The sequence below is a fragment of the Colossoma macropomum genome, unplaced genomic scaffold, assembly GCF_904425465.1.
Source record: "Colossoma macropomum unplaced genomic scaffold, Colossoma_macropomum, whole genome shotgun sequence".
Taxonomy (NCBI): Eukaryota; Metazoa; Chordata; class Actinopteri; order Characiformes; family Serrasalmidae; genus Colossoma; species Colossoma macropomum.
Genome location: NW_023495872.1, coordinates 411,059 through 422,639, shown reverse-complemented (window position 1 = coordinate 422,639; position 11,581 = coordinate 411,059). Strand labels below are relative to the sequence as shown.

Genomic DNA, 11,581 nt, shown 5'->3' with positions numbered 1-11,581 from the left:
AATAACACATTTATCTTCCATACAGTGACATATTAGGGAGGGTCTCTGAGCTAGCTGAGAGTTTTCTCTCTGTGATGGTGGTGGGAGGGGAGGTGAAACGTGATTCTGATGCACAGTGATGTAATAAAAAATCAGGAGACGTTTTAGAGATCAGGCAAAAGACAGCACATTTTGATTGATTATGAGCATTTTTTTTTTTTTTATAAATAAAAAAAAATAATAAATAAATAGTGTGATATGATGAATTGTCTTAAATAAGACCAGAAACGGTAAAAAAGTACTAAGTATAAAAAGTATTAAGTATATTTCGTTTTCAGTGTTTCTCTGTGTTGCTGCTCTGCGCGCGTCTCCTGCAGCAGTGTGCATGATGAATGGCCTCATCTCAGCTGATACTGATCTCCAAAAGCTGAAGCCAGTCTGTCCTGTCACTCTCCCGCGCGCGCACGTCTCCTCGGACCTCACGTGACGTCAGCAAAGCAAAGGGGGGAGGTGGGGTGTGTGTGTGTGTGGGGGGGGGTGCTGTTGAGAGAACTGCTCTCGTGCTGGGAGCTGCCTGTTCACTCTCAGCTGCGCTACGGTGCACGCGCTGCTCCGCTCTGCCGCGCGCGCGCGCAACAATTAGACGCGTAAACTCAGTTGAGCTTCAGCCGCGTGTTGGATTACTATGAGTCTGCTGTGAATCCGGGACTTTTCCTCACTGCCTGCGCTTTGGAGGGGGACGATGAGCGCGAGGGTCCACGGCACACGCGGTCTTCAGGTACGTGCGCTTGTTTGTACACAGAAGTGAGCTCGTGCGGTGCTCTGTGAGGGGGGTTGACCACCAGCCATTGGAGGTCAGTCAGTGAGTGATTCTGTGAATGTTTGTTGGCGCGTGTACAGTAGACTGGGGGGGCATGGAGTCCAGTGGAGGGTCGGACCACAGCAAGTGGCCAAAGACTGTCTAAAAGTTATTTACCTGTGAGAGCGCGTGAGTCATCGATCTGTGCGGCAGCGCACGCGCTTAGTCTTTCTATATTTGCCTTACTGTGATTTTATTGTTATTGTACCCCCTGTTATTCACCTCATATTATAGTCTCAGTAACTAGAAGGCAATAATAATAATAATAATAATAATAATAATGACTCATGGTAAAATTTACTTTAAATCAGTAAAACAAAATCTTTACATTATACTACACTCTTAAAAAAGATGGTTCTTCAAGGGTTCTTTAGTAAAGAAAATGGTTCTTTATGGAATCATGAACACTCAAAGAACATCAGAGCATGATTAAAGCGTTCTTTGCATGGTGAAATGGTTCTTTAGATTGATGGAGAATGTGCTGTAGATGGTACTTTATAGAACCTTTTTGAGAAGGGTTCTACACTCTCAAAAATTAGGGTTTTTCAAGAGTTTGTTACTAAAGAAAATGGTTCTACATAGAACCATGAACACTCAAGGAACCTGATGCACAATTAAAGGGTTCTTTGCATGGTGAAAGGTTCTTCCAGTTGATAGAGAATGTGCTGTATATGGTTCTGAATAGTACAATTTTTGTAAAAGATTCTACACACTTGAAAAAGATGGTCCTTCAAGGGTTCTTTAGTAAAGAAAATGGTTCTATATAGAACCATGAGTACTCAAAGAACCCTTTGCATGATTAAAGTTTTGTTTTTGCAACAAGCCTGACATTGTAACAATAGAAGAACCCTTTTTGGTGCTACATGGAACCCTTTTTGAAAAAAGCACATTAGCCTGAACAACGCTTTCATGATGCAACGAACCCTTCAATCACGGAAAGGGCTCCTTGAATGTTTATGGTTCTCTATAGAACCATTTTCTTTACTAAAGAAGTCATTTTTGAGTGTGTATATAGCACAAAAAGGGTTCTGCCATTGTTTCGATGTCAAGATTGTAACTGTAGGAGAACTCTTTTTGATGCTATCTAGAACCTTTATCAAAAAGGTTTTATATACAGAACCATATAAAACACTTTCTCCATCTGAAGAACCATTTCACCACGCAAAGAAGCTTTTAATCATGCAAAGGCTTCTCTAAGTGTTTATGGTTCTATATAGAACCATTTTGTTTCACTAAAGAACCCTTGAAGAATCATCTCTTTGAGAGCGCACCTATTTATTATATTATATTATATTATATTATATTATATTTTATAAAAACTCAGCTATATGCCATACTGACTTGTTGGACAGACCACTGACCATATAAGAAGGTTCCATAGACTCCTGAGAACCCTGCTGTGGAGCATACATATTTAAATCACGCTTATATTTTTTAATGGACTAATTTTGATCTATGGATGTTATAATTATAGATAATGAGTACATAATCCTGCAGGTTCTGAAGGATCTGTTTAAAAATGTGGTTACCATGGATGAGCTGCACGATGAATAATAGGTCGATAAATAGATGGCAGAGATGTAGCGTAACACTGATGGAAGCCAAGCCAGTGACTGGGCAAAAGTCAGAGACCACCCTTCATTTATTCAGTTTACAAAATATTCATTTTTTAATGTCAGGAAAAAAAGAGGGAAACATGCATTTAGCAGGCAATTGCACTCAACGCCTACATGTAATGTTAAACTTAGACGAATGTGGGCGTGTCCACCCTTTGCCTCTCCTTTCTTTAATGTGACTTGCTGTCAGATCTTCAAAGAAATCTGCAGCAATGTTTTTCCACACCTCTTCGAGGTTGTTTGCTCTTTCTGCTTTTAAATGGGTTAGATTTAGGAAAAAGAACATGACTTTGCCAAATGAATTATCTAACAGAAAAAAAAATAAAAAATAAATCTCTGTTAATCTAACATGTAACAATGTGTCAATCCATCACTGCAAGCATGCAGATGCCAATCCAACACTGTAAATGTTGTATCAACATTGCAGGTGTTTGTTAATCCAACATTAAAGATGTTATTCCAACATGGTAACTGTTGAGTAGGTATTAATGCAACAGTGCATTTCCTAATCTGAAACTGTATGTGTTAATACGACACTGTAACTGTTAGTCTAACACTCTAGGTATTACCGCAACACTGCATTTGTTAATCTGACACGGTAGGTATTAATACAACACTGTAAATGTTAATCTCCCACTGTAGGTATTACTGCAACAATGCATTTTTTAATCTGACACTGTAGGTGTTAATACAACACTGTACATGTTAATCCAACACTGTAGGTGTGACTGCAGCACAGCATTTGTTAACCTGACACTGTAGGTGTTAATACAACACTGTAACTGTTAATCCAACGCTATAGGTATTACTGCAGCACTGCATTTGTTAATCTGACACTGTAGGCTGCAGGTGTTAATACTACACTGTAAATGTTAATCCAACACTGTAGGTATTACTGCAACACTGCATTTGCTAATCTGACACTGTAGGTGTTAATACAACACTGTAGGCATAATCCAAATCTGCAAGCATTAATCTAGAACTGTATGTGTTAATCCAACATTGAACTGTAAGTGTCAGTCCAACATGTCACCATCCAAGTAATCCCAATTACAAATTTAGACTCAGTCCATAAAACCGCACTGCATCTCAGATGTCCAGTTTACTGTTTTCTTTTCTCAGTGAGGTCTTTCGACAGCTACACATCCTTTCAGACTCATAGCGCTGAGTCGTCTTCTCACAGTGGAAGGATGGACAGAAACACCTGTGGGTTTTTTCTGATCTAAACAGTTTAATCCATCATCTCCTGTTGGTCTGAAAATCCTACACACTGCATCCTGAATAGAGTCAAGTCAAGTCAAGAGGCTTTTATTGTCATTCCGTCTATGTACAAGTACACAGTGGAGTGAGATTACGATCCTCCAGCAACAACAAGGTGCAACAAGGAACAAAGAGTACAAAGTGCGAACATGCAGACAGTGTGCAGACAAAAATTAAGCTAGAAACAATACGATAAATACGATAAATTAAACAGACATTAGACACAGTAAACAGACCGGACAGTGCAGCACCGATGCAGCACAGATTTCTGGACATGAGGTAGTGGAATAAGGTGCAGACATATTTATCATTCTGTGATCTGTAAGTTACGTCAGATAACATACATAAACACAGCAGTTAAAATAAATAAAGTTACAAAAAAATAAATATGGTTAAAGTTACAATAAAGCTGTGAGTTCCAGTGCTGATGTTGTGCGCTTGAATCCGGATAGCCAGAGGGAATGCATCAGTTGTGTATTATAGCAGCGTTAGTGCAGGATGAAGCAGTTTTGATTTCAAAGGTCATAAAAAAACAGCGTGGAGAGGTTGTAGCCGAGCGCGCTGCAGAAGCTCTCAGCCATAGAGTGCAGAATGAATTATGACCATTGTAAGATGAGTGTGAAACCGATTCAGGGTGAATAAGTCAAAGGTGCCTGAGGGGAATGGAGCAGTTCTTACAGAGGGTTGATACTAGAACGAGTCAGTTCAGTTCAGTTCCATTCAATTGCAGTCCATTCATTTACATTCCATTCTACTCTATTCATAGTGTTACGTCATTAAGAAGTCCGCATCTCCATGTTAGTAGGCAAGCTGTAACTCTGACTGTGCTCTGTTAGAGCTCATCTCATTATTGATACCGCAGATACAGCCCTGTGGGTGGATAAAAACCAGCCAAATATACCAGAATGACCTCAAAGATGAAAAGATTGGTAGATTGGTGCACTGGATCCATATAACCTACATATCTCCAGTGTTCAGAAAACTAATAAAAGTGGCTAACAAAGCTGTCAAAGCTCCTAAATAATAATCCTGCACATATATATATATATATATATATATATATATATATATATATATATATATATATATATATATATATATATATATATATATATATATCAAGCTAAAGTCAGCTCTTTATTTGGCAGCTTTTCTTTTGAATTTTCTGTTCCACCTTAAATGGTGTTGCAGTTACATTACGCCGAGGTGCCTTAATGAACTTAAAGTTGGCGAATACGAAGCCAACATCAGGTTAGCTCACTAAATGCATTAATTTGCCTCAAAAAATTATCCTTAATCAACAAATACTTCAAACTTTCTCTTGGAGGTGCTAATGAGCAACACAGCAGAGCAGCTGTTGAATGCGTCTCACTGGCTGATCTAACGCCACGTCCCAAACTAACACACTTCTGTACTGGACCTACTACACTAATGAGTGCACTTGGTATATGCACTGCTATTTAGTTTGCTTGTATGAGGTTTGGAATGCAGGAAATCTCAACCATTTAGATTTTAGTTTTCCTTTGCCATCGCTATAGCAACAAATCAGATAAAATCAAGTCAGTACATGCAAATACACTGGTTAATGTGCTTTACAAAATGAAAAGAAGTGTTTAAAATGTGTTTTACTGCCTTTGCTGGATCGGTTACGGCTTTTTTTATCTCATTACACACCACCACAGCACTGCTGAATGAACTTGAATTTGGCTACCAAAATGGTGCCAACGCGACTGTGATATCATCAGAATACTATCAGTTTCATTCTGGTGCCTTCTATTCCATTCTGTTCCATTCCATTCCAGTGTACTCTGTTCCATCATGTTGCATTCCATTCCATTCCGATATACTCTGTTCCATCTTGTTGCACTCCATTCTATTCCATTCCATTTCATTCCATTCTTATGTAGTCTTTTCCATTCTGTTGGATTCCATTTCATTCTGTCCTATTTGAATGTGTCCACCTTATTTTTTTTTTTACAAGAGATAATGGCCAAAATATCTGTTTGGGAAATGGATGTGGTGTTGTTCATCACTGTTTTATCTTATGCCAGGATTAGGTCACAAGAATTCAGCCCAATTTTGACCCCATTTTCAAAATTTGCAGCCAAAAAATTTCCAGTGTCAGGCCTGAATATTTGCATCGGGAACAATGAACGGATCTTGTAGTGTGACATAATCAAAGAACAGCAATGTAACATCTGAGATGCCCCACAACACCCTGACGAAAAGTCTAGCATGTCAGAATTTTTTGTATTTCTCTGCCTACGACATTCCTTGACATTAACCAATAGGCTGACAGAGCACTGTCTGGTGTGCAGATGTAAACACAGCAAAGAGAAAGGGGGACGGTGATGGTGCTGTCAGGAGGAACAAGAAAAAAAGAGGAAAGGTTCTCCTCCTGCCTTTCTGATGTTTCCTCGAGGGAGTTCCATGACAAGAGTCCAAAAAGATAAATGTAGACAAGAAATAGCATTTGTAGCATCTGTGTACACACAGCAAACCTGGCGGCCAGCTATGTTTATATAATGTTCTAGATATGTTAACACATCCGTTACCTCAAGTTCTTTTTGAAGATCAGACAGGCTCTTTGTGACACACAGGAACAGGTCTGCAATCAGTTTTTTCTTTCTCTTTCTTTACAGAACACAAAACCGCCAGCACACATAGCACTTCTGATTGACAGGTTCTTGACCCTCCTCCCTGATGTCCTATGAACTTGCTCAACAACATGAACAATGATTGGTCAGTGCCAAACTTGTAGCATTGCCAGTCTCCTGGCCGAAACACAGCACATATTTGTGGTCCTATGATTGCCTAATCTGACATAGGCCCAATCCCATTTCTTATGTTAACCCCTACCCCTTGTTATCGAGTGTCACCTTGCCCGTCGGAACTGATTTTCAAGGGTAGTGGTTAAAATCTTCCCTCTGAAATGGGATCCTCATATAAAAAGAACATTACTTCATTAACAGCTACTAGCGCTGCTCTGTAGGAGACCCTGCCAGTCTGCAGTGACAGCAGAGGAAGGTAAAGTTCAGCTCCTCACTGCTGGGCTTTAGTTACATTTAGGGAATCAGATGATCTTCAAAGAGGGCGGCCAGTTATTTATTATCACCCACCCCTAATTCTGCAGTGATATGAAGCTGAAGTCAGATATTCACCAGCATCTTGTTCGAATTTTCCAGTTCCACCTTAAATGGAGCAGCAGTTACATTCTGGTGTAGTGACTATCGTGAAAGACAAAAGTATCATGTGGTCTGACCTGGCATAAGTCAAGGAAGATTTGGTCACTTGTTAAGTCATAGTTTTTGTCCCATTATATGTCTCTGAGACATTCTGTGCTCCAACACACTACAGCTGAGAGAAGATGAAAGTATGGCAAGAACAGCGATGTTATGTGTGCGAAATACTCACTAGTATTTGGGGGTCCCATATTGGCTGGCTGTTTTAATTTTATAGTGGTGCTGATGCTTCAATGGTAACAGAATCTTTGGTTTAGCAGTTCTTCTTTTGGAAATGCTCCATTCTACATTTACGGCATTTAGCAGACGCTCTTATCCAGAGTGACTTACAATTTGATCATTTTACACAGATAGGCGAAGGTAGTGTTAGGAGTCTTGCCCAAGGACTCTTATTGGTGTAGTGTAGGGTGCTTACCCAGGTGGGGATTGAACCCCAGTCCACAGCGTAGAAAGCAGAGGTGTTACCCACTACACTACACCAACCACTTGTTAGTTACACCAACCACTATTAGTTAGTTACTAGTTTGTTTCTAGTTTGGTAATGTGCTCTTTGTCACATTGAGGTCTTACACCTTTTGTTTGACAAATGAGGAACAATTCACTGTTTTTCCCAAACTCTTGTGAAACTGGGCAAGTTTTTAGCTTTTCAAAATATGTTACGGCATACTGTAAAGTGTTTCAGAGGTATCCCAGGCATAGTTACAGTTGCTAGGCTATGAAGGACCAACTGGGTGAGCCAGTTTGCTGCAGTGCAACCCTGAGGCAGAAAAGTGCTGCAACTCTAGTTAGTGAAGAATACCAAAGACAGAAACTAATTGCGGGTGAAGCAGATAAACAATGACCTTTCCCTGAATTTGCATTTGAGCATCTGTTTTTGCTGCATGGACAGCATTACATTAAAATCAGTTTATTTACAGGGACCCCTGAGAATTTTGATTTTGAGACATTCAGAGGGTCTAAGAGGTTAATTAGGAGGTCCTGGACCCCCTAGGCATCTTGGTTACGAGCATAAACTTCTCAGAGAAGTGCAGTGCTTTAGAGAACATAGGAATATGGCTTAATAATCACCATTAGTTAAATGGATTAACACAATTACTAATTACTACTAGTTAGTTACTAGTTGGTTCTCATGTTACTTATTTATATGATTAAACACACTTATCAGTTAATTATCCCTTTAATAAGCAGCAGTTAGTACACATTTAATGAGTAAATGAGCTGTGAACTAATGACAAACTAAACTACAAGTTAACGAAGTACTCAATTAGTAATTATGCAGTACTTAACCAGTAACTAATGCTTAATAAACAGTTAATATATAAATGATGAGTATTTAATTACTTTTTAACATATAATTACCAATTAATCAGCGGCCCTTGATGTTAAGTGTTACCAAACATCACTAGTTGCTGCTAACAAACTTTTTAACTGGTTCACACTTCATATTCTCTTTATAACTTCATATATTCTGCCTTCAATAGAGTAGGCGGAGCAGGTCCTGAGATATATAAAGTAAAGACTGTTACTTGCATGCCTATAATGACCTTAACATGTTATGTAAATGTGTTTAAACTAGAGCTCACATCAAAATTGAAAATAGTGCTGGGATAGCCCCACCAGCTTGGCACTAACATACCATATGAGGAGGATTGTTTTAGCACTGGTTTAAAAAAACAGGCTGAAACTCCTTAAAAGCATGAGGTAGAACCACTGAGAGGAACCGAGACTCAGTGCTGCATGTTCAGCTGCTGTGTTTAGTCACTTTCTCCTGAGGGTCATTATACTGTGGATTATACAGTACAGTAGATATGGCCGAACAGTGCAGAGTCAGATTACAGAGCACAGCATGAATTATTCAACATGATTAACTAGTCTATATGAGTGGGTTAGAGAGAGAGAGAGAGAGAGAGAGAGAGAGAGAGAGAGAGAGAGATTCATATAATGTGTATGTTCTCAAAACAGCCCCCATGTCCTATATTGAAGTGCAAAATTTACAAACTAGACTCCCCCTCTCTCTTTCTCTCTCACTCTCTACCTCTTGCTCTCTCTGCTCTCTTCTCTCTCTCTTCTCTCTCTCTCTCTCTCTCTCTCTCTCTCTTTCTCTCCACACTTCTTTCTCTTGATCTTTCTCTACTTTTCTTGTTCTTTCTCTCTGTCTCCTCCCTATCTCTATTATCTGTATCTCACTCTCTCACTTCTCCCACAATTTCTCTACCTCTCGCTCTCTCTACTCTCTCTCGTTCTATCTCTCTCTGCTCTCTATCCACTCATTTCTCTCTCTTGTCCTCTGTATCTACTCTTGTCTGTCTTCACTCTCCCTCTCTCTATTCTTCTCTCTTGTTCTCTATTGTTTTCTCGCTCTCTCTACTTTCCCTCTCTCTCTACTTTCCTCTTTCTTCTGTCTCTCTACTCTCCCTCTCTCTGTGCTCCCCTCTCTCTACTCTCTCTCTTCTCTCGTTCTCTCTCTCTCTCTACTCTCTCTTGGTCTCTCTCTCTCTCTCTCTCTCTCTCTCTCTCTCTCTCTCTCTCTCTCTCTCCCTCTCCCCCTCTCTCTGTCTTTCTCTCTTTCTCTAACTTTGTTTAAGATACATTTCAGAGTGTGGACATATGTCTGTATCTGTGACTGAACTGAAGCTCCTGCCAAAAAACAGAGCAGACTGTTAAACTAACACTGACAGAGAGAGAGAGAGAGAGAGAGAGAGAGAGAGAGAGAGAGAGAAGGAGGAAGGGAGGGAGATGTTGGCAAAAGAAAGTGTGAAAGCATATGTTAAAGTATTGTGTTAAAAATATACATAATAATAAAAAGTAATTTTAAAAAGTAGTTTCACAGTAAGACAATTTAACCGAGATATGTTTGTTTATATGTATGTGAAGTTTGCTTCTTTAGTTTTGCAGCTACGAGACTAATGCAGCTAACAAGAATCGAGGGGTATTACCCACCAGTTAGCATGGTGCTAACTGCATGCCTAAATTATTGCTCAATCCCCTCAAACCACATGGAGTCATTAAGTCATTTCTAAAAGACTTGCTTGTGGTTTCTGACACTGTATGACACACTGTTGTCTACTGATATGGACACAAGTATATGAGCATAGCTAGTAACAGCTATTACTTGTAGTGATGTCATAAACTTGCTTGTCCAAGTGGCATAATTTTGTCTAGTGGAGTCCCTCAAGGTTCAATCTTGGGACCACTGCTATTTAATTTGTAGGCTCTCATTGAAGTGAAGTGAAACTAAGTGAATATTTAATAAATACAGAAGTATATAACATAGCTTATACCAGCCATACTAAATATTATCCATACTTTTGTCCATGTTTATAGATAACAGTATACTATACAGTGTCAAAGTACATAATAAACAAGCCTATTTATTTTAAAATACAATAATGCCTTCTATATCTCCTCATTTTCTTCATCAGTTTCCTATTCTTGTCTTCTTTATCCTTCTTTAACCTTTGCTGTTCCTGTTTTCTGTCTGTCACTGTGTTTGTGTGAGTGGACAGTTTGACTCATCGGATATTTATATAGTCAGAAATAGCCGAGCAGAGAGACATCATGACTCCAGTGAATATCATTATAAAAATATATTCCTTATCAGAATGTTTGTTGTTGTTGTTGTTTTTGTTGTTTTTTTTTTCTGACAGTCATACCATCTGTCTGTTATTTCGTTCAAACCACAGAGAAAAAAATTGAACACTGTGAGACCATGTGAGTCAGTTTTGTTTTAATATACTTCCCATATATACACTATATGGACAAAAGTATTGGGACACCTACACATTACACCTACAGGAGCTTTTATGAATCCCATTCTAAATCCATAGGCATTAATATGGAGTTGGTCCCCCCTTTGCAGCTACAACAGCTTCCACTCTTCTGGGAAGCTTCTACAAGATTTTGGAGAGTGTCTGTGGGAATTTTTGTATATTCATCCAGAAGAGGTCAGACACTGATGCTGGACGAGAGGGCCTGGCTCATAATCTCCATTCTAGTTCATCCCAAAGGCATCTGATGGGGTTGAGGTCAGGGCTCTGTGAGGGCCAGTCAAGTTGTTCTGCACCAAACTCACCCAGCCAGGCCTTTATGGTCCTTGCTTTGTGCACTGGGAAAAGGTTCTTCCCCAAACTGTTCCCACAAAGTTTGAAGCATACAGTTGTCCAAAATGTCTTGGTGCTGAAGCATTAAGATTTCCCTTCACTGGAACTAAGGGTTCTAGGCCAACCCCTGAAAAACAACCCCATATCATCATCCCTCCTTCACCAAACTGTACAGTTGGCACAATGCAGTCAGGCAGGTAACGTTCTCCTGGCATTTGCCAAACCCAGACTCCTCCATCTGACTGACAGATAGAGAAGCTTGATTCATCACTCCACAGAACTCATTTCCACTGCTCCACAGTCCAGTGGTGGTGCATTACACCACTCCACACATCACTTGGCATTGTGCATTTGGATCTTAGGCTTGTGTGTAGCTGCTTGGTCCATTTCATGAAGCTCCTAATGTGCAATACTTTTGCTGATGTTGCTTCCAGAGGCAATTTGGAACTCTTTAGAGTTGCAACAGAGGATAGGCACTGTGTGCTTCAGCACTCGGCGGCTCCACTCCGTGAGTTTGCGTGGTCT

General features: G+C 39.7%; 1 protein-coding gene across 1 annotated transcript in view; it reads left to right on the top strand.

The window, feature by feature from the left end:
- The first annotated feature begins 526 nt into the window (after positions 1-526).
- The window catches only part of gcgrb (glucagon receptor b), an 84,904-nt gene continuing 73,849 nt past the window's right edge, over positions 527-11,581 (top strand). Inside the window, exon 1 of the mRNA XM_036563731.1 lies at positions 527-757. The gene's annotated coding sequence lies outside the window, so the exon portion shown is untranslated. The remainder of the gene's footprint in view (positions 758-11,581) is intronic.